At 44.8% G+C, this 19438-nt stretch overlaps 1 protein-coding gene and 1 long non-coding RNA gene across 5 annotated transcripts in view; one reads left to right on the top strand and one right to left on the bottom strand.

The window, feature by feature from the left end:
• Positions 1-4076, bottom strand: part of KATNAL1 (katanin catalytic subunit A1 like 1) — a 40963-nt gene extending 36887 nt beyond the window's left edge. For 2 of the 4 annotated variants that reach the window (XM_030459444.1, XM_030459426.1), the window contains exon 1: positions 3990-4076. The gene's annotated coding sequence lies outside the window, so the exon portion shown is untranslated. Of the gene's footprint in view, positions 1-3708; positions 3793-3989 lie in introns of those variants that run through there. The other 2 variants (XM_030459420.1, XM_030459436.1) reach the window with 1 other exon arrangement.
• On the top strand, positions 3629-11044 carry LOC115599124. Its single transcript, XR_003988141.1, has 3 exons — positions 3629-3722; positions 7450-7531; positions 10915-11044. It is a non-coding gene; the product is annotated as an uncharacterized LOC115599124 (long non-coding RNA).
• Positions 11045-19438: the final 8394 nt, after the last annotated feature.

Here is a 19438-nt window from a genome sequence, read left to right as displayed (position 1 = left end):
GGCATTACGTTCGCATGACAAAAATAACATTTTAACTGATCATTGTCTTATAAAATACAAACAAACAAAAAGCTTGCCAAATTCCACTGCCAAATCTATCTTTCCCTGTTAGCATGGCTTTGTTTAAACTTGTGGCTGAGTCCCATGGACTGGTGTGGAAGCTAAAAATCATTACCTCACAGGATCACAACTCTGTTAAAAAGAAACATAAAAATAAGGATATGGCTTACTTCCAGGTGATCTGGATTGAAAGTACACTGAAATGGCTTCTTGAATGAAAGGTGAGCAGTGTGCTATGACAGTGCTCTTTCCTTTTTTTTTTTTTCCCCTTTTGCTGTGTGTATCAGCAGCGACAAGGATGGCTACAATTGCAGGAGCAGCACCATGGGTTGCAGCAGATAATGTCACTGGAGTGTTCACTCCCCGTTTGACATGTCACTTGAAAGCAGCTCACACACCAGATAAAGCACACAAACACACACACACACACTGTGGTCCAGGAAACCCAGATCTTTCAGTTCATAGAATCACCACAGAATGGTTTCTGCTAAATGGGGTTTGGCTTCTTTGCACTCAAACTGTTTTGAAATAGCAAGATGTGGAGTCAATGGGGAAATGTCTATGGAAGTGGGAAGGAGATGAAGCACACACACAGGCCTCAAACTATTTTTGTGTGGAATCTTCTGAGGAACATTACTTTAAATGCAAGTGAAAAAGATACCTTCAAATGAAGACATTCACTAGAATGTTAATAGTAAACACAAATAGGTAAGAAACCACTGAACAGCTGGTCAGTGTTTTAATTAGAGATAAAACACCCTACTGCACTGAACAGCAGCACCCAGGTGAATGAAATCACCATGTGGAAAGTCTTTGATGTTCAGTTTTCTGAAGAACTAGACAGGGGAGAATCAGAGATGGCTGTGCTATTCCTAAAACTGAACGCAAAATGTATCCTTCTCCAGAGCACCTGACATAACCAGCTTCAAGCATATCCATAGAGTCACAGCACCATTTTTCAGGTTCAGGGTAGTTTTCAGGTTCAGGGTAGTGAGATGCTCATCAGTAGGCTGAGTAATGGAAACTAAAACAGCTAGCACAAACACTATGGGGCATTCTAGAGAGTATAGCTCCATACAGCTAGGCAGGGAGAGACTTCCTAGCTTCTCCTCCCTTGGCCAGCTGGATGGGAGCTGGTTCCATACCTCCGTCTTCTCTCTAGCACAGCCTCCAGGGTTTCTGGCACCAAACCCAAGCCAGCGTTCAAGGTGGCACCATCCCTGAGGTGGCAGATCCCTCCTCTGACAGCATGCAAAATTCAGATACCTGGAGGATTCTGCTGGGTCTGTCTGCACTTCAACAAAGTGAAAATTGGCCAAAATCAACAACAGCTCTGGCCTTCTGTGGAGCCACTTGCTTCTCTGCACATAACACATGCAAGAACTCCTGGTAGAGAAAAAATGCCACCAAAGACTCACAGGATGGGACAGTGCAGAGCCAGCCTGGGTTCCAAGTGCTTATTGGGTCAGGCCCTCTGCCAGAAAGGTCGTTTAACTGCTGCAGCACCTGACCCTGGGCTCACCTTCTTGTTACCACAGAGCTGCAGCTCGTCAGCCCTGCCAGACCATAGTCAGCTCCAGAAAGATTCAGTTCTGGTGCTGCTACATTCCTACTGCAGCCAACCTGCAACCCGGACAAGCTTCCCAGCAATAGTTGCAAGTTTAATGGACTCACACATGTGTTTACAACTCTGATTCGTAAGGTTAGAATTCAGGCCTGGATACTCTTCTGTTTTTTGAATTCTCCTCTGAATTTCAAAGAATTGGCTCTTCAGGACTCATATGAATTTGTACTTTTTAAAATTAGAATCTTCTGGTTTTCAGCTGTTCTAAAGAATAGTATATATTCTTTAAACTATACATTTACATGCATATTGATGTTACTGATATAATAAACAAGTTTTTCAATTTCTCAGCAAATTCCCAGAAGAATCAGCTTTCTTTTTTTCCTTTTTTTTTTTCTTTTTTTGCAATTATTTACACAGCAAACCAAATAAAGCACTACTGTTGTTTCCCTGTCTTCCATTTACTTTTCTAACTAACTATCTCGAGATTGTTAAGGGCAGGATCCATTCAAAAGCCCATCTCTCCAAGAGCACAGCATGCTGCAGCAGCGATGTTCACTTCTGCAGACTGATAAGCACCAGGAGCTGCAAAAAGCCTGACCCTGCCTAAGATGTATCTGACACTGGGTTGGAAAAAAAGAAACCACTCAAAACCATTCAACTGCAATAAAAGTCAAGCATATGCTGAAAAGAAACCCATCTTTGTGAAATTTAAAATGGCATTAATAATAGACAGTTGATATTCATATACAAGGCAGTACTAATGCACTGATGCTTCTAGGGAAGAGATCTTCAGGAAGAAAAAAATAACTCCCCCTGATATATATCCATCATAAATATGCATGATTTATTTACAATACGGAAGAGGAACAGTAATTTTACTCCCCTCATGCCTGTTAGAGAATAAAGGGTTGCACTAGAACTGCAATCAGAGAAAAGAGGGAAAAGACACAAACGCCAACACTGACATCAAGACAGAAAAGTGGGCAATAGAAATTAAGTAAATTATTTTATAAAGTAACACTGGGTCTGTAAAGAACATCGAGGTCCAACAAGCTCAACAGAGCCCAAGTATGGTAGGACACGGGAAACTCCAAAGCATGAAGTAAAACTGGCTGGAAAGACTTTCTAGGACACCTATCCTGTCTCTCTTTAACTGTTTCCTCCTCTGTACCCATTTATCCAGCCTCGAAACTACTCTGCCTTTTGCATCCTCCTCCACCTCATCTCTCTCCTCTTTCATCAATCTCCCCATGTTTCCCCGTGTCCCCGTCCTTGAAGGAATTCTCTCCTCAGGCTCCATTTGCATCCAGCCCATCCTCCCCACAACCAGCGCACCTCCTAACCGCATCCACCCACCCACCCACTCGGGTATGCCCCACCCAACCCCACTCCTGAATTCACCGCAACCCGCACCCCCCAATACTGCGCCCATCTTGCCCTCCCGCACCCCCCTCCCTGCCGCATACCCCGCCCTGAGCGGCACCGCCCGCCCTCCCTGCCGCATCCCGCCCCTTCTCCAGCATACTCATACTCCTCCTCCTCCTCCTCCTCCCGCACCCACCCAAGCGCTTCGCAGTGCCCCTCGCATCCACCGCCCCTCAGACACCGCGCACCCCTTCCACGCTGCCCCTCCCTCCAGCCCCCGGCAGCCGTAAAGGGGCACCCTCCCCCCCCTCCACAGCGCTCCGGCCCCACCATCCCCTCGGAGGCGGCTCCGCAGAGATGAGTCGCCACAACGCCCCGGATCAGGGCGAGCCTCCCCCTCCTCACAAGGGTCTCCTCCGGGGGGGGCACAGCCGCAGTTCCCATCTCCCCCAGCCGAGCGCGCTGGGGTTTGTAGTTCCCAGCCGCCGCTTCTCCCCTCAGCGCTCAGCGCCCGGCGGGCGGGGCGGACTACAGTTCCCAGCAGGCTCGGGGGGGCTGCGCTCCGTCAGGCTACCCCGCTGGTGCTCCCCCCCACCCCCCAGCCCTCCCTCTCAGCGCGGCGGGACAGGAGGCGGGAGGGCGGCCGTGGGGCCGCGGTCCGAGCCGCCCCGGGCAGCGCCGTGAGGGGCCGCCCTGTATCCGGGCCCCGCCGTTACCTGGGAGAGCCGGGGTGCGTGTCCGCGGACGGGAGCGGCGCGGGGAGGGGGCGCAGCCCTTCTGCGCTGTCAGAACGGGGAGGGGGGGAGAGGCGCTGGGGGGGGAGGGGGGAGCGAGGGAGGGGGGCAGGGGAGGGGAGGGCTGGGGAAGGGGTGCGCGCGCGCGGCGGCTACGGGCGGTTGCCATGGCGGCTACGGGCGGTTGCCATGGCGCCGATGGGTGGTTGCCATGGCGGCGGCAGCGGCGGAGCTTGGGGAGGGGACGGCGCCGCATCCCTTACCCCGCCCCGCCGGGAGGCCTCCTGGCCCATGGGCGGTGCCGGGCCCGTTCGGGAACCAGCTGGCGGGCGGTCAGGCTGTGGCCTCCCCGGAGCGTCCTCGGCCTGGCCTTGGCTGGGGGAAAGGGTGGGGTTTTTTCCGGCCGAACTGAACACAAAGGAAAATCTCGCTGCGTCGCCGGGGGTGGTTGCGGGTGGTGCCCGCCCTCGCCGCGGCCTCCAAGCCTGCGTTTTGGCAGCCTCTGGGAGATCGCTGTTAAACATCCCGGCTCGGGGCACGCAGAGAGCCTGGCCCTTCCAGCCTGCCGCTATCGGAGCTGAAGAGGCGCAGTCAGCCCCCTGTGTAAGTGCAAAACGCAGCGGCCTCCCGGCTGGCTGCGGGGTGCCGGCTGCTCGCCTTTCTCTGGTCCTATGTCTTTGATGTGTATTCAGGTTTTAGTGGACGAACACACTCAGAATGAAAACTTCCATCTGCTTCCACTTGAAGTGAGGGAGTGGCTGGGAAAGGGACGATGTGCAGTTGCCCCTCACTGACACTCAGGCTGGGGACTCGGCCCCTTCAGCTAGCGGGTTTCACTGCTTTTATTGAACTGTAAAGAAACAGAATTGGGGATCTGCCTGTTCCTTGGACCAGAGTGGTGCCCAGTGAACACAGGCAGCCTCACAGGACGGCAGGACCCCATTTGTTTTGTTAGCTGAAGGTGAATGTCACCTGACACTTCTGAACCCTGCGTTGAGAATCCTGGCTGGGCTTTAGAATGAACAGCTTCGTCCTTGCAAGGGGACTGATGCGATTATAAACCTAAGGGTGTTGAGTCATTGTTGATGCAAGCCAGCCTATGTCTACATTGCCACCAAAAGGGGCAGTCCTGCCGTCCTCTCTCATCATGGGCTATGCTTTCCTGTTCATTACTGTTGAGCAGTAATGCTTCTGTTGCTATCTGGCAAGGCAAGCCTGGGATCTGATCTTGTGGAAAGGCAGTTATGCCCATCAAAAGAATTAGAAGCATTCAGCTGGATCAAGTTCCTGAACTAGCTGACCTTGCAGAGTTGCTGGAGGCACCAGAAGGTAGAGGAGATGTGGAGGCAGGAACAGCTCATTGAGATCATAATGGATCTGAGTTGTGTTTCTGTGTGTGGCTGCACCACTGCAATGAGTCCTTACTGCTGGAATGCCTTGTGACAGCTCTAAGAATGTCCCACTGATGATGATCTTGTGATCACTTCCAATGACATTTTCTCTGGAAAATGTCAATTGTAGTCACCTTAAAGTCGCAGCATGAGGTTGCATCTCAGAGTTAAGGTTCTCAGAAATGCTAACCGACACAAGTGAAAGAGCAGGGATTAAAACTAAAAGCTCATTATGCCTCTTAAACAATACAGCATGTGTGAATGTGTCACTCGTATATGTACAGATCTTGCTTCCCTCAAAATCATGTGGAGATTCTTATGCCTTTGTGAGTATTTTAGAACTGGAGCCAAAATCGTGATGAATTCATACCAGCTGCAACTCTGGCTTCCCCGTTTTCCAGATTTCTTCAAACTTGCCTGCCCATGATATCAATTCCTGCTGTTTTTTCACATATATGCTGTGCAGACCTTTCACAGCCCAACCCTTCTTGGAGAAGGCAGATCATAAGCAGCCCGTTCCCAACACCACCATAATATCCCTTCCTGCAATTCTATATACTTCTTATCATATTAGGCAACATTAATTAGGCAATATTAATTGCTTTGTCTGAGGATCCTATACCCCAGCTAGGAAACAGTGACGCAGAGATGGTTGGTTTTTTAGTCATAATCTCTTTTTTTTTTTTTTTTTTTGTTTAGAATTTTTCTTCCTCCATCCTTAGTAATGCTTGAGTAAAGTGGGGCTGCCTCCTGTTGGCAGAGGATACCCATGCTACTGCTGACCTCCTTTGAAAAGTAGTTGCTCACACCAGAGCAATACCAGTGTCACCATAGTTGGACCCTGAGAAGGAAAGCTCAGTGAGCATTGGCCTTCAAGGTTTGCCAGGATGTGCTAAATGACCAAGGTGGCAGGAAGAGAACTGCATCTCCAGGCTCCTAGCCCTGCACACTAGGTGTATGTGAGGATCATAGGATAATTCAAGTTGGAAGGGACCTCAGGAGATAATCTAGTCCAGCCAGACAATCAGAAAGGAATAGTAGCCCTGAGTGTGAAATTCCATGGCCTTTCCCATCGCCACAATTGCCAGCAAATCTGGCTGGAGTGATACAACAAATAATCCTTCCTTGACTTCCAGCTGTTCTGTCTCCTTACTCAGGGTTCCTGCCTCCACAACAGTCCCTGAATTGGAAGACACTAATGTTTCTAATTCATTTTAATACAGTTATGACTTTAAAGTCATCCTTATCAGCAATTTAAGCTCACTTGCTGGACCTTGTGTTGAAGCAGCTGGGACTAGCGTGTGCGTTTTCCTTCCACTGTCTGCAGTGAGACAGTACCTAGGGTAAAGAGAAGGTAAGAAATTGCTGGGAGGGAATGTGACACTTTAAGGCACTGAAGCCTGTTGTACTAAGAGTACATTCTCATGGCTTATATATTTTTATTTTTTGATAGAGGCTATAAACCTAGCAGTTCTGGATAAGGCAACATTGGTAGTGTCTGTGGCTGTGGTTAGGCAGGCTCCAGCTGCGTTGGTGGAGAAAAGCATTACTCAGGCAAACCCCAGAGACTTATCATGCCCCTATCCAGTGATCTGCAAGTCTGCCAGCAGAGCTGATTGTGTGTCCTCTCTCTGATTTATTCTAGTCAGTTCAACCAGAAGCTGATGTAAATTAATGTAACTCTTTCGCCATGAACGTTTGATTTGGTTCAAAAGTGTCTCTTCAGCTAGAGTAATTGCAGGCACTGTCAGATAAGTTTAAAGCTATCCACTCAGGGTCTGTGTCAGATTAACAAAACTGGCTTCTGAATTGATTTGGTTGTCATTACATAAATTCCGTAGACTGCCTCTAACTCAGATGGCTGGCACAGGCTTTTAACACAAGGTAGCAGAGAGCTTCATTTGTAACCTCCCACACTCAAAGTTCTGCAGGAGAGGGTTGAAAACATACAAGATTTTCATGTATTAATAATTGCCCTTTGCTTTTGTCTTCACTTCCCCTTGCAGCTCTACTACAGGAATTATTGTGCCTTCATAATAATTTTTAATGCTCACATGCAAACATAGGTCTTTGCCAAAGGTCTTACAGGCTATGTAATGCTGTATATATAAAATGCTGTAATAATGAAAGGTGAAAAGCAATAGGGAAAAGAAGGTGCATGTGACATATTTGTGGGCATTAACCTTCCAGGGGAAGTTATACACAACTCAGTAAAGGCATCAGTTGACACACGGTGTTAATTTTCATTCACACATCATAATTGTTCTTCTGCATAGATATTTTTATGGTATGATATTTATCAGTATGACACATCCACCAATTTCTCTCCTAGGAAAGAACCTCACAGTCTGAACCTTGTGAAACTGTGATGGGGTGGCAACACAGAAGGATTTAGTCAACATCTTTCACACAAGGTACATCTCAAAATGTTGTGAATTGTTAATAAAGAACAGTTCCGGTGAAAGCAGCTGATTTTCAATTTAGATTTCAGTTAAGCCAAAAAGTGAGAGTAAGAATTCTCTATTCTGCTTCTTGTGAGATCTGGAGTACTGGGTCCAGAGGAGAGACTCTGAAATGATCAGAGGGCTGGAGCACCTCTCCTGTGAACACAGGCTAAAGAAGTTGGAGTTGTTCAGCCTAGAAAAGAGGAAGCTCTGAGGTGACCTTATAGTGACTTTCCAATATCTGAAGGGGGCTTCAAGAAAGCTGGGGTAGGGCTTTTTATAGGGATGTGAAAAGCAAGAGAACATGGGGAAGTGGTTTAAAACTTGAAGAGAGTAGATTTAGGTTAGACATTAGGAAAAAAATTCTTACTTGTGAGGGTGGTGATGCACTGGGACAGGTTGCCTAAGGAAGCTGTGGCTGCCCCCTCCCTGGAAGTGTTAAAGGCCAGGTTGGATGGGACCTTGAGCAACCTGATCTAGTGAAAGGTGACCCTGCCCATGCAGGGGACTTGTAGACAGATGATCTTTAAGGTCCCTTCCAACCTAAACCCTTCTATGATTCTATGAATGGACATGGGTGTTTATCTGGTCAAGTGTATGCATCTGTCTTAGAGACCTTTGCATCTGATTTAGCTTTCCTCTAAGTTTTTTCATGGTAGAGAGACATAGGTACTTTTGGGATATAATTCCCACTTTGACCAAGGTGGAGTGTACCCTAAACATGTTTACTTTCTCCAGTGCTTATAGCAGACTTAGCTGATCAGCATAAATGTGTTTGTTCTTTAGATGCCTAAAGGTAGGTGAGAGGAGTTTATTGCATTGTTAGAGTTGTAGAGAGAAAGCTGTCATGGCAGTTAGGACTCAGTTGATTAAAATGAAGAACAAGGTAATGCCAGATGAATGGAAAATACAAGTAGATGAAAAGACAGATCTTTGAGATGGGTTGAAGCAAGCGCATGGTAGGTTGAATAAAACAGCTTTTAGTCTTTGAGTCTGTGCATGAATTAGAACTGAATTAACAGAAACTAGGATATTGTGTTTCTTTTCTGTGTATACTTAATATGCATAAGCATTGTGCCTATGTTGGACCATTACTGTTTGGAGAAGGAATAAGGAAGAAGTTCACAGTAGTCAAAATGAGAAGATTTGGACAGAAACCTCAGGGAAGCTGTGTATCAGCAACTGTTGAGTGAAAACCAGGACAGAGAAAGAAAAGTTTATTCACATCATTGCAGTCCTGTGGCAGACCACTAGTCAGTATCAAGTGGCAAAGTTCCCTTCATCTGTCTGCTAGGGTTGACAACTAAGAGGAAATCTCCCATGATGCACAATTAAGCAAAAAAACCCAAACTCAGCAGTGAATATCTTTCATGGTAGGGTGTGAATTTTAGGCTGGTTTGCTAAAGTTGTGACACTTCTGGAGCTGTATACTGTCTGTCCCACTGCAGTGATTTTGGCCAATTTCAACTACATTTAGAAAAGAGTGGAAGTCTTAATGGTAGTGGCGTTCCTTTTGGTTTTGTAGTAAGTAGCATGGTAGGAAGGATGGGCTCAGCTGGTGCCCCTGCTGAGCACAGCGTGGGCAGAACTTAGCTGTTAGAGATTTCTTCTGGTGACAAGCTGCTGAGTCTGCTTGCATAAAATGACCCACAGCCCGACACTTAGAGCTACTTCCAGCACTCACTTCTGTGCACAGTTGCAATGCCATGTATGATCCACAGGCAGGGCAGCTGTTTTATTGAGGTGATGGGGGCTAAGTGGAAATGGTTACAAAACCATAGGATGCTAGCCTGTGATAGTTCAAACCAGACAGTTACATCAATTGAGCCTGTTAACTCAGGCACAGCCTTTAATTACTTTATTAATAGTAATTACTATTAATAAATAAATATTAATTACTAAGTAAATACTTTATTAATAGCATTAATAACTCAGTCACAGTCATGCTGGTTTATGTTATTCTCCTCTCCCATAGATCCTTCTTGGACCTAAAAGTGACAGTTTCAAATAAGGGAGCTTGTTGGGCAGCTTTTTGCACACTCTTTAGATGCCCAAACCACCAGAATAAACAAAGTACAGTCTAATGGGTATTAATGACTTGCCCAGCTTTTTTGATTTCTTAGGCATTTAGGTCCAGTTCTGTAGTATAAGATATTAACAGATGAATTGGCTTTAACAATCCACTCCTGTAAATGCATTCATCCAGAACAGAAGATAGCTACATTTAAAGAGCATTCTTTAATGTAACAGTGATCTCTTCCAGAACTGTCTCAAGAAGTCCTTTGTGCTGTGATCAATGGCAATGGAGGGGGTTATGTTGGAGAAAGTTGCACTGAAAATTTGTGTTCTAATGTGTGCCTAAGTATCAGGATTCTGCAGGGCAAGAGGTAAGCACACCAGAGGCCATGCATCTGCATTGGAAGGGCAATTGTAATTTATCTGTAACTTCTTAAGCCCCCATCACTGGATGTGTAAAATGTTCTGAGTGGGTAGCAGCAATGTAGTAAATGGCAAGGTGCAGTTACAGATGAAAGTTTAGCCAAAGTTCCTAACTGAAAACTTCAAGGGGAGCAGAAATGTTAAATAAGATATGCTGGTGAACATTGTGAAGAATCTCTTTTCCCTTTCTGGTCCCCTAATGCAATTATTATAGGGAACGTGCAGGGGTTTCCATGTGAACAACCTAATCTGGTTTATATTTTGAGAGTAAAATTAGGAATCTTTTTTTAACTTCAAAATTTGGACTGTGCTTAGGCAATGTGCATTTTGTTAATGATCATTTATCTAATAAATGAGAAACATAATTGTGTCAGTAGAGGATCAGTGGCACAAGGAACAGTATCTCATAAAAGAACAGACATTGGTATCACAGCTTTGGTTAAACATATTTTGAATTATAACATCCCATTTGCATTCTTAGGAGGAATATTCACTGCCTACGTTTGAACTTCTAACTCAGATGCCTAAATTAGGAGGCTTGTCTCCCTAGATGCCTTGCATAGTTGAAGGAGTGAGAGAGGCTCCTCCAGAGAGCAATTCAGACTGTCTTCCTTAGGTTTCTGCTCTGAATTATTATCTGGAGGAGCCTCTTCAATTTTGAATGCGTTCTGTGCTATTCTTTGCATCTTTTCCTTGGCAACAAAACTGACTTAACTGGTCTCCACCCCTCAACACTTGTTCTTGCCCTTTGCTTTTGAGTATGTGTGTTAGCACAGCTGTTGTTGTGGTGGCACTGTCAAGGAGGTTGGTGGAATCATCAGTCAGGAAGGCCTCTTCCTAACCTGCAAAGAGATTGTATAATTGAATTTATCTGTGACCTTCCATCACTCATCCTGGCCAATTGCATCTTCTAGGTAAAGTACTCACCGCTTTATGGTCCTTCTTCATGAAAGTCAGAATGAAAACATTCCTAAGGAATCAAGTAAGGAAGAAGCTAAAATCCACAAGGAAATATAACTGAAACCTAATATATAAAATATAACCGAAACCTATATGTACTGTTGTCTTGTGTGCATTTGTTCATTCAGATAATTTTTCTTATCACCTTAAATGAAAAAAAAAAAAGGGAAAAGGGAGAGGGGAAGTCTTGTATTTATTTTTCATGTCAGTGCATTTTTAAATGTGAGGAAGTTACAAAAGGAGCCTTTTGTGGTTTAACTCCAGCCAGCAGCTCAGCCCCACACAGCACACACTCCCTCACAGCTCAGTGGAATGGGGAGAGAATCAAGAGAGTAAAAGCAAGAAAAGTTGAAACTTGTGGGTTGAGATAAAGACAGTTCAATAAGTAAAGCAAAAGTTGCACACACAAGCAAAGGAAAATAAGAATTTACTTCCCATCAGCAGGCAGGTGTTCAGCCAGCTCCAGGAAAACTTCATCACCCAAAGCAGTTACTTGGGAAGACAAACTCTATCACTCTGAACCTCCCTTCTTCCTCCCAGAGCTTTTATTGCTTAGTATGACATCATATGGCATGGAATATCTCTTTGTTCAGTTGGAGTCAGCTGTCCTGGCTCTGTCTCCCTCCCAATTTCTTGTGCACTCCCAGCCTGATAGCTGGTGGGGTGGGGTGAGAAGCAGAAAAGGCCTCATCTGTGTAAGCACTGCTCAGCAATAGCTAAAGCATCCCTGTGTGATCAACACTGCTTTCAGCTCAAATCCAGAATGGAGCTGCTTACTAACTACTATGATGAAAATTAACTCAATCCCAGTCAAAACCAGTAGAGTCTTAACTCTTCACATCCCAGTAGAGAGATACACGTATGATGAGAGCACTCGTGCAATAGAAGATGTAAGATTGGAGTTTCCATAATTACATGTTACAAAAGAAGAAAAAAAGTTACTAAAACTCTGCTCTGTTAAGACCTCAACTGTAGTACTGTGTCCAGCTCTGGAGCCCTCAGTACAGGATGGACATGGATCTGATGGAGTTGGTCCAGAGAAGGGCTATGAAAATGATCAGGAGGCTAGAACACCTCTCCTAGGAAGCCAGGCTGAGGGAGCTGGGGTTGTTCAGCCTGGAGAAGACTCCAAGGGGACCTAATAGTGACCTTCCAGTATCTGAAGGGGCCTGCAGGAAGGCTGGAGATGGACTGTTTGCAAGGAGTCTGGAGTGGTAGGATGAGGGGCAATGGTTTTAAATTGGATAAGGGTAGATCTAAATTGGATGTTAGGAATAAATTCTTTACCACAAAGGTATTGGAAAAATGGAACAGGTTGTCCAGGGAGGTAGTTGAGGCCTCACCCCTGGAGATGTTCAAGGTGAGGCTTGACAAGGCTGTAAGCAACCTGATCTAGCTGAGGGTGTTCCTGCTTACTGCAGGGGGGTTGTATTAGGTGACCTTTAGAGTTCCCTTCCAACCCAAATTATTCTATTATTCTATTAGGAAAAAAATCGTTCCAAAAGCACAGTATAATAACACTGCACAGTTTGCTTAAGATATGTAAGGTAATCCACTGCTGTTTATCCTGGTTGTCTTTGCCATTTGTATAGGGGGTTTCTGTTTTGCTTAGATACCAAAAAAATCCCCCACCTATTGAGACAATCCTTGAGACCCTTCTACATTAGCAAAGCAGCCTCCAGCACCACTCTTCACTGGCTGAGCTGGATGAACTCCGTGTGCAGTTATTTGCAATGTCCTTAAAGTGTATATCCACACAAGCAGGGGAGCAGTTCTCCATCCCAAGGCTCAGTGGTTCATGCTTACTTCCACCCAGGCTGCTTGGGGCTGCTACTGACTGCTCTGTCCATACCAGCCAGCCCTGTATCTTGGATCTCACATGTGTACCTTGTGGTGTCCCTCCTCAGCACTTCCAGGAGTGCGGAGCCTGCAGCAAGGACAGCAGGGGTCTGATGGAGCCCAATGGGACATTCTTGGCCAAACTGCTACTGGGGGGGAATCCCAAGAGTGAACTACGCAAAATCTGTGCCTTGTCTTGAATGCATAGGATGCACTTAAACAGGTTCTCAAGGAGAGAGCTAATAGTTAAGCAGAGGGGACAACTAAGGCCTCATGATTTTTCCCTTGACCCCAGTGTAGGGCATAGTATAGGCATGTCATAGGTGCTCAGTTTTAGTCTTGTGGTGAGGTGACTACAACATAAACACATAGGTTCCTACAGGTTAGCTGAGCACATAGGTTAATTGTATACAGACTTTGGAAACAGAAGTGGTTAATACCATATATCAGAGGCACCTTTCATACATACTGCAGAAATAAAGCCAGTTACATTCCTAGTTAGTAGCTCTGCCTTCAAGTCAGCAGAGCTTTGGCTGGCTCTTAGATCTAAAAATAAAATTTTCCTTCCTGAGATACCATACACTTCAGTGATATGCTCGGTAGGAATGGTATGCAGAAATAGAATAGATTACATTAATTGTTGTCTAGAAGTTTTCTATCCACTGCACAAGAAACCTTCATTACATTCTTCATCACACCATATGGCAGCTGAGTATAATGTGATAAAATTACTAATGCAGGACAATAAATAACATTATGATTACGTGTTATGGGTGCCACCTCATACGTGCACAAGTAATTATAAATGGAATGAATAGTGGGAACGGGAGTGTTATATCAAGGAGTATATTAGAAAGGACACAGTTTGTCATTAAGGATGGTAATTGTCTCATCTGACTTTACAGATTCAGTAAGTAGGTGTCCACACCAAGCCAGTCATCTGTGCCTGCATCTGTGATCAACAGAGAGAAACAGGCACTTCAGAAGATAAATGGCCAGGCAAATATTTTCAGAGGAATGCATCTCAAAATCTCACACAAACAGAAAATCTTCAACATCTTCCAGGGTGAAAAAAGAATACATCCAGGAAGACCTGGTCACGCATTGTAACCTTCCTCAGATGAGTCTCCAAGTCTATTCTCTGCTTCAGTGGACAATCATCTGCAGTGAAATTTTTGATGATGTTTATTTGACGTGTTCCAGTGATGAAAGTTTCACCATTTCTCTAGGCAGCCTATACCAATGCTTCATTTTCCTTAATCCTGGACAGTTGTCTAGTGGTTTAACTTAAATCTCCTTTGCTGCAATTTATCCCCATTGCTTGTTCTAAGAGACAGAAACAACAGTTTATTTCATACATCTTTGCAACTACCTTTTATGTATTTAAAGGTTCCCCTCCCTGTTTTCACTGGTCTTGACCCTTGTGTCTTGACTTTGAGCTAAAGTACTAACAAGGTGATACTGGTAGGGTTTATGTACAGTTAAATCTTCCTCACCTAGGCCTTCATAGGCCCCAGTAACCTCAGTGATCTGACATGAAGATGGCACTGATGGATCTTGCTGTGCTCACAGCTTCAATACCATAACACTGCTAGTCTGTCACCCCTGGCTAACTTCAGAGGAGCACTCCCAGTTCACTCTGTCCCTCCTGATAAATTGGGAAGAGGACTGTGTTAAGCTTTTGGTTGTTTCTGTCACCCTTTTATGGACACTGACTGGTTCACAGATTCTGAAGGCATGATGCCCACGTCCACATTCAAAAGTGAAAATCGGGGGGCTTGTTAAGCAGTGTTTGCAAGCATAATAGGGTTCTTGCCTCATATCTGCCTTTTTTTTTTCTGCACTTGCTTTTTCTAACAGAGCTTCCATGCTTTCTAATTTCTTTACAGTGATATCTTGTTCATTTCTGCAAAGTATTATACAGGAGTCCAGCCACCTTGTTTCTGTGTATGAACTATGCTTAAAAATCTTGTGAATTAGCCTTAACACAGAACATTTCACAGGACTGTACATTTTACTACAAAATTATTCTTAACATGTTAATTTAAAACATACTTTCTTTTAGATTAGTTCATGAAGGGAGAGGAAGGAAGATATTTAGCTCCAGACAGCACTTGCAATAGAAATCAGTTATTTCTGTACAGCATCTTTCCTTTGAAATACCACTAAATGATTTCCAGAGAGAGGAAGAATGTAATTTAATGATCCCTTGCACAGCTCGAACACCTTTCATCAGAGCATCTCAAAACTTATTTCAGACAAGCCTGAAAGCTTGTCTGGTTTTCCCCAACTATTTCAGCTGGTCTAATAAAAGATACTATGTCTTCCTACACACCTTGTATTGTTTAGCGCTCAAAGCATTATCATACTTGTTTTACAGATAACTAAAAAGGGCACAAAGGATCCACGCAGTTTTGTTTCAAAGAACGAATCCGAGATGAACTCTGTGGGGTCCCATTTTCACTGAGTCTCCAGGACTTGCAGAATACATGTTCTCAGATTACAGGCAGACATGTGGAGCGAAGTCTTCGTCCCACTGACATCAGTGGCAAAATTCCCATTTATCTGAAAAAAGGCTGAAATTGCATCCTAGCTTTTCTAACTGCTGCCTGCCAAAATCGACTTCAGACCTGTGCATCCTTCCTGCCTTATGCGTCACCCTTGGTAACGAAGGTTCCGTGGCCCACGCACTGTCTGCCCTTACATTCTCAAGAAGTTGTGAAGATGAATCTAAATGAAGAACGAGAGACCCCAGCAGCAGGATGGGGCTCTGTGCAGTGAGTGTATGGTGGGTTGTTAACAGTCTCCTTGCAGTTACTGCAGATGGATCTGTCTGCTGGTTGTGCACACACTCTGTGCTGACAAAAGGAGCTGTATGAAGAGACTTTGGAATCAGCTTGCCCTGACCTGGACATGTGCTGTCCTCCTTCACCATTGTCCCAGCCTGCAAGTGTGCTGCCAACACCACCGTAAAGACTGTCAGGTCTCTTAATACCATGTCTGACTTCTTCTAATTAAAGGATAGTCTCACCAGTTTGAGAAGACTTGGAGATCTCTTCCAGATTCATTTTTGCTTAATTAAGTCTGTGGCTTTAGGCACGCAGCACCAAATGCTCCCAAATCAAGTGCTGTGTAAAGGAGTTAGTCTCAAAAAAATAATCTGTAAGTCCTTCTACTATGTTGTCTGTGGAGTATGCACTGTCATCAGAAGACATATTTTCTAATGGAAATATAAGTACTTTAAAATGAAGATTTAAAAGAGGAATGTGAAAGGAGACAATGCCTATGTATGCAGTTTATAGATATCTTCTGCTATTGAGGATGGCTCAGTATGATCCTAGTGAGAAAAAGAAGTTATGTTCATTCTCAGTCCCTTTACTGCCCATTTGTCCCTTGCTGCAGGGGTCTTCTCAAGCTTGTTGGAGATGTAGCCACACAGTCTTAGTATTTTCTTGATGATTTTCTAGCAAAATGCTCACTGAGTCTTCTGGCTGTTGTGCTGGACTGGGAACAGAAAGCTCTTGCTCATCTGGCATTTGTTATCTACAGCTGCCTTCCCTCTCTCAAAGGTATTTTGGGTTATGGATAAGCTAGGGGGGAAAAGGGACTTTTTCCTAACACCAGTTTCAATTAGAAGCTAAAGAACACCAAACAGCCAAGGTCTGAGAGTAACTCCTAGGCTCACAGAAACATTCTCGTGTCTTTCTGTCTGAATTAAATGTTAGACTTTCTATTATATCTTGTATTACGAGCTGCTTGCAGATCTTTGTATTTGATCATTCCTCATCTTGTTGGAAAACAGTATGTGGGAGTTTCTTTCCATACAAGATCTTTGTGGGTTACTTGCTAGTAAACTAATTTTACATGACTCAGATTTAAATAATAAAAAGACTTAACTCCAGTGTGAGAAGAGTTTATTGTCCACAACTGTAGCCTAGAGATAAACTCCAGCACCTTTGGGACTCAGCTGAGGAAGCAATTAGGCAGCATTTTATTGCGATGCAGTGAGTGCGCAAAAGATGAAGCTGGACTACTCTCATGAGCTTAGAAACAAAATTGGCTTCCTGGAGAGACAACATAAGAAATCTGGCAACCTAAAAATATTTAAAGAGCTTAGGGCTCCCAGGGGAGAATTTCAAGCTATTGAAGTGGAAAAGGCTGAGCATTTGCTAAGATTGCAAAAAAAAATAAAAAAAGGAGGAGGAGGTTACATGAAAAATGACAAAGTGTACAGATTTTTTTTTTTTTTTTTTTTTTTTGCTGTAGCATGTTTCAAAGGGGGAGATATAATAAACCTGAAATCAATCAGTAGCACAGACTTCAATGCAGTGTTCCAAATCAAACAGCCCTGGCCTGAAAACAGGAGTCAAAAGAGAATTTTTCTTTTTTTTTTTTTTTTTCATTTCAGAATTAAAAGGGATTGAGGCCAAGAAACCATTAAACGAGGAGAAAGGTCTAGGCTAGAGGGCATCTTGAGGAAGTCTAATGAAGTCATGGTTGCTTCAGCAGCCACGTTCCCAAAGGATTTTGCTGTGTCTGTCACTGTGTGTCTCTGTTCCTCCTCTGAATCTGGCTCCCTGTCCTCTGGTTATCTGCCAGAGTATGCCCCACCAGGTGCCCTATGAAGCTTCCTCCTAGCAGCACCCCTGTGTCAAAACAAAGCCGTACAAAATGTGATTTATCTCACCCGTCATTCGACATGTGTTGCACAGACATTTACCTGTAAGCCAGTCATGTCTGCCTCCCTGTATTGTCAGCGGGGAGCAGCAGGAGCTTACAAGGCACAATTTACCTCAACTGAGTGTAAATTTCTACTTTATGCCAAAAGTGCCTATTTCTCTCTGACTTAAAATAGCATCCTAAGGTGACGAACTCACAGGCAGCATCAGTTTTAACATCTACATCTGCTCAATGAACTCTACCCACAAAACTATCATTACTCCAGTGCAGGCCATGGTTCTCTGACAGCTTCTCTGTTCAGGTTGTGCCTTCACCCACCCTTTATTTTGGACTCAGATGAATTAACTGAAACCATTTAGCTTAGGCCCATAGAATCATTGAGGTTGGAAAAGTCCTCTAAGATCATGAAGTCCAATCATCAGCCCAGCACCACCCTACCACCTAAACCATGTCCCAGAGTCTATGAGATTTTCGAACACCTCTGGGGATGGTGACTCTACCACTTCCCTGGGCAGCCTGTTCCAATGCTTGACTGCTGTTTCAGTAAATAAATTTTTCCTAATATCCAATCTAAACCTTCTCTGGCATAACTTGAGGCCATTTCCTCTCATCCTATTGTTCGTTACTTGGGAGAAGAGGCCAACACCTACTTCATTACAAATTCCTTTCAGGTGGTGGTTATACAGACTATGTCCCAGCAGTCATGAGAGGGCTTAGGCAGTGGCGAGTACTTATTGGAGCCTCTTACCTTTCTTGCCACCATTCCTCTGCATTATGCTTGCAGCCCTGTCCACAAACATACTCCAGCCAGGTATGGGGGCTGAGGGGCAACTATCTGTAAGGAGAGATGGATGGTTGTAGGACACCACAGAAGAGGAGCAGAGGAGACAAGTGAGGGGAAGGAAACATTCCAGTGAGGGTGGGCCGAGGTGCTTTATGCGCTGTGGTAAATAATAGCAGCCCAGTCTGTAACTCGGGCACCCCTAGGGCAGTGCAGTTTGCAGTCCTGTGCTCTATGAGTGTCATGCAGCTCAGGGAGAGGTCACCCGGGCTCTCCACCTGGGGCTGCACTGCAGGTAAGGAGAGGGCCACATGTTATGGCTCTGACATGAAATAAATAAACCCTGCCACACACATCCTGCCTGTGCCGGGTGTTACTACCCTGCCTCAGTCATACAGCTCCATTCACATGATTTCATGTCAGAGGCAAGCCCATCAAATGACAACAGAAACCCCAAAGGGCATCTGAAGGGTTTCTGCACCAAGGGGTGGAAGCAGACAGCTGATCAAAGTGGAAAGTCTCGCTCTGCTTTTCTGTACCTGAACAAACTTTTGATGTCCCCGTTGACTTTGACAAAACTACTCTACTAGGCAAAAGTAGTCAATAATTTTTAAATAGTCTGCTGAAGAGAGCCCGTTCTATGTTCAGTGCCTTCTCACAGTTCCGAGATTTCCCTTTCATATGTTTAACATCATAAGCTTCCCATTCAGCTTCTCTGTTGTTAGTTTGCAGGTTTCTGCACTCTCTGACTGCAGTTTTCAGGGCAGACGAGGTTTGTTGCTGTTATCATTAATGCAGTAGTGTAAAGGCCTGGCGTCAGCAATCTGCCTGGTGTTGCAGGCCCTTTGTTCAGCCCTACGCATAGCACTGTACATCTTGGAAATCCATCCTGCTCTTCATTATTGTTAAATTGCCCAGAAGCCCCCGCTTTTGTTTCTCAGAAATTAGGCACCTCTGGTAAACAATAAACAGCAGGGAAAAGGACGGCGTTATCCTCTCTGAAGCATACCATCATAGCAGCCAATTTCTGGCTACACCATTCATAGAACAGAAAGCAAAGCACTGGCTGGTGTACAAATGTAACAGCAAACACAGGTTTCCCTGGAGAGGCTGAGCTGCTATGTGCACAGACAACATGGAGCAGTTCTGGATGAGCAGAGGACATGCGTATCTCAGCA

The sequence above is a fragment of the Calypte anna genome, chromosome 1, assembly GCF_003957555.1.
Source record: "Calypte anna isolate BGI_N300 chromosome 1, bCalAnn1_v1.p, whole genome shotgun sequence".
Lineage (NCBI taxonomy): Eukaryota > Metazoa > Chordata > Aves > Apodiformes > Trochilidae > Calypte > Calypte anna.
Note: the sequence above shows the minus strand (reverse complement) of the source record. Positions and strands in the feature narration are given on the sequence as shown.